At 40.5% G+C, this 4,010-nt stretch overlaps 1 protein-coding gene across 1 annotated transcript in view; it reads right to left on the bottom strand.

Annotated features, from left to right (window-relative positions):
• LOC116701441 (hippocalcin-like protein 4) overlaps positions 1-758 on the bottom strand; it is an 80,402-nt gene extending 79,644 nt beyond the window's left edge. The window contains exon 1 of the mRNA XM_032535151.1: positions 520-758. The gene's annotated coding sequence lies outside the window, so the exon portion shown is untranslated. The remainder of the gene's footprint in view (positions 1-519) is intronic.
• Positions 759-4,010: the final 3,252 nt, after the last annotated feature.

The following is a 4,010-nucleotide window of genomic DNA, read 5'->3' as shown; positions in this document are numbered from 1 at the left end:
GAATTTTTTTTTTTTTTTTTTTTTCATCCATGCGGAAGAAAACAGTTAAAAGCATCCATCCAAGATGTATACTGCATTCCCCACAAACACCAGATGTAACAAATCACAACACAGACTGTTGTTTGCCGCCAACATGGCAGACATGAATTAACAAAGTGCCTCTTTTGCTTTGAAAGAGGAGATCGTAGTCCCAGGTTCAATTGACTCTACAGTACTGGGTGTCCTTGAGTAAGACACTGAGTCCCCCAACTGTCAGTGTATTTACATACCTTGACTCAGTTACAGTGGAAATAAGTGTGAGTGACTAAAACTGTCCGGGTTAAGGTCCCATTCATGGTGAGGACCCTTTGATAACAGACCAGTAAAATAATGCCCATGACTTCCTGCTTCATCACTAAATGCTTTAGTTAGGGACTAGAGGTAAGCGTATCTGACACATTTTGTACCAGCATGTGTACACAGTACCATGATGCCGCAAAGAGACAGTTCACAAATCCAAAATAAATGTCCTGCACTTACCCTGTAATGTCTGGAAGAAGAATAAGCTCCTTGCAGCTTTGAAACCAAAGCCTGTCCTTCGCTTTGCGGGTATTCTCGTGGCAGTGTTTTTGGTCCAAGGCAGTTCCTCCCTCTCCCTCATGTAAAATAACCTTCGTGTTAGCTCACCTCTCTCTCTCTCTCTCTCTCTCTCTCTCTCTCTCTCTCTGGAAGAAGATGATGAATGAACCACTGCGTCTCCCTTGCCAACACATTTGCATAGAGGTGGCCTCCCCCGCGCGACGATTTGCTAGGATACCGTTTGAAGGTGGATCCTTTTTATCTGATTGGACGGAGCCGCTTGTCAATTAAAAAAAGGAAAGAAAAAAAGCGCGCGCCTGTCCCCTCACGTCCTCTCAGAGAGAGAGAGAGAGAGAGAGAGAATATCAAACAGCAGTCAAAACAGGAAAATACCAATGATCAATGGTCAATGTAAGTGTAAGATTTATTTATATATATATATATATACATATATGTGTATGTATGTATATACATACTGTGTGTGTATATACATATATATGTATACATATAATATATCCTGTAGATGTTTACATCTTTTGTTATTTACATCAGCAGTTCTGCCTCTACCTCTCTGGTTTTCCTCACATGTGTAGCCTACCTGTCTGAGTTGTGCTAGCATATGATTGGTTAGTCCAGCCACATGTGATTACGTAAAACCAGGAAGTGTTGTTGCTGTTGTGGTTGTGGAGCTGATGAAGCGTGAAGTGTCAACAGTAACGTGCTGCCAAACCAAGTCATCCGTCTCCATCCAGCTGTTTCTTCTTGTTCAGAGTAATAAAGCCAACACATATCGTAAGTCATATCTGTCGTCGTCGCCGGTTACCCCTCCTTCAGTGTCAGCTAATTTCCAGTAAAGATTGATTGAGCTTGATGCTGCTGTGGAATAAAGAAAGGTCATGACTTGAAATGTTTTCTGTAAAGTACCTCAACTTATTAGATATTTAGACAAATTTTTAACTTTTCCGTCATTAGGAATTGTTGTCAATAGCTCATCTATGTAGGCTATTTTAAAAGTTGCGTATACAATTGAAATCTCTACGGAAAGTATAAAAACACAGTGGTTCTTGTCATTTAGTTTGTAGTCATGTGATTGGCTGATTTGCTGAAGGCCTTTTTCTGACCTGAATGGTGGAACAGGATTATCTAACCACTATCAGATATGTGACCAGGGTGTGACCTATATAAACTCAGTGCATCAGTCGGACTTTGGTTGTTGATTCTGCAGAAGACCCTGAGGGCCGAAACATCATCAAAATAAAATGCATATGGAGCCAGAGTGTGCAAGACTTTTTTTTCTTATGTTACATTTGCACCTACGTACCTCTAGTGGTCCGCTCAAAACGAACCCTGGAGGGTTTGTCGTATAGGCCGGTTGGTTTGAGCGGGTGGGAAAGCTCACCCGAACTCTGGTGTGGATCAAAACAAACGGACTCTGGATTGCTTGAAAATGCGTCTCGGCTTGCTTTTAGTTCACTTCAGGTGAGAACGCGATCCAATCCAAATACAGGAAGTGGACCAAAAACAATGCATTTACTGGCCTGCAATGTCAATCTTCTACTTATGTATGATTTAAAGGCGCACTGTGCAGTTTGGGCGATTTCTTCACTGTTTTCTCGAGTTTTGCTCGCAGGATTCTCTATAGAACCCCCCCCCCCCCAATAGCTTCAGAATGGATATCTGGCAGCTCCTGTGTTTACTTGTGTCTGACCCCTGCCTCGGTCAGTCTGCCGTTTCCTCTCTCTCTGTTCCTCCGACAATGCTTTCTGCTTTTCTGCTCCTCCATGACGACAGTGTGAAAAACTACTACCTTGTTCTTATAGCGAGTTGGTTCCTGAATGGGGGCGCTACATGGCGAGACCTGATATCACGCGATGCTTTCTGACGCTGAGTCCGGCCAAAGTTCCAGGGGTGGTTTTTTCAGCACACAGGCACTAAGGGGGAAGACGACCGCCATTAAACCCCCCCAAAAAAGTCATATAACCATTCCAGTGACTCCGAAACTGTTCAGTTAACCCTTGTGTTGTCTTCCCGTCAAAATTGAAAATCGACCCTTTTGTTGAGGCTTTTAATCATCGTTTTTCTTATGTTTTTGTCCCTTTTGATGTTTTTTTTTCAATGTTTGCAACTTTTTTGACATTTAACACTACGTAATTGTTATGGTTGGGGGTTTACTTTGTTGTTCTTTCCTTCACCTTTTTTGTGTTTTGGTCCTGTCTCCTTACGTTTGTGTCCTAGTCTCCTACCTGGTCTTGTGTCTCTGTTCCTGTCTTGTGTTCCCCAATGAGTGTCTGTATGTTCTGTTTCCTGTTTTATTTTTAAGTCTGGTCTCGGTCTTGTCTCTAGTTTTACTTCTTGTCTGTCTGATTGTCCTGCCCCGCCCTTTGTCTCTTGTCAGAGTCTTTTGTCTCTGTTTGTCTGTTCCTGCCAGTGTGTTTGCTCTGGCCAGTGTTTTTTTTTAAGTCGCTGCTTCTCTATAGGTATCTGTGCTTTCGTTCAGTTTTTCAGATTTTGGTTTTCTTTTTCCCTCTTTTGCTTTTTTGGTGTTTTTTTACTTTGGACTTGTTTTTTGGCATTTGTCATCCTGTTTGGTTCACCCCGTTTTTTGTGTAATAAATCCTCGCTATAACTCTACTGCCTACCTGATTGCCATGTGTCTGCGTTTTGGTCCTTACCTCCTTGAACTGTAACACTAACACTAACTTAACTTTAGTTTTACAGTTATTTTTGGAATTTATGGTCAATAAACCTCATTTACAGGAAAATGTACCTAACTCAGAAATTAGGAATAATGTAAGGAATGGATGTCGATGGATAGTTACAGACTGGAATATGTCAACTTTTACTCAATACTATTTCAAAACCACTTTAATGTTTTTTGAAATGCTATAAAATTAAATAAGACGCCCCAAAATTAATGAGAATAGAGATTTGCACTTGCCAAAGAGTGTTGTGTGGAATCAATTATGTTATTTTGGGGAGGTAAAAATAACATTGATATAGAAAAACGGGACAATTTGACCTGAGGACAACATGAGGGTTAAGTTAAATTAAGCTTAAAAAAACTGCAGTTTTCCTTTTTAAGGGATGTTAACTTTCAGATCTAAAAGCTGTTCCGACCATCATCTCTCTCTCCGTCACTTGCTGTCTGTCAGCTGCTCACATTGTATGTCTTCTTCTAAAATAATAGAAACACTAAAGCAGAACCAGAAAACCCAAGATGTTATCAATTTGGTTTACTTGGTGTGTTTTTTTTTCGGGGTAGGGGTTAGATTTCAATTGGAACAGCTTCCTGTTTTATTGTCAAATGCACAACAATGCAGCTCACAAAAAAGTGGAATAAACGGGCAAAGTGTTGCTTAAACCAAGCTAATCTTCAAACTAGGCAAGTCTAGGGTTACTATTGGAATAAATAAATAAATGTGAAATAATGTTCTAAATATGACCTATTCTGT

Source organism: Etheostoma spectabile, chromosome 14 (genome assembly GCF_008692095.1).
Source record: "Etheostoma spectabile isolate EspeVRDwgs_2016 chromosome 14, UIUC_Espe_1.0, whole genome shotgun sequence".
NCBI lineage: Eukaryota > Metazoa > Chordata > Actinopteri > Perciformes > Percidae > Etheostoma > Etheostoma spectabile.
Note: the sequence above shows the minus strand (reverse complement) of the source record. Positions and strands in the feature narration are given on the sequence as shown.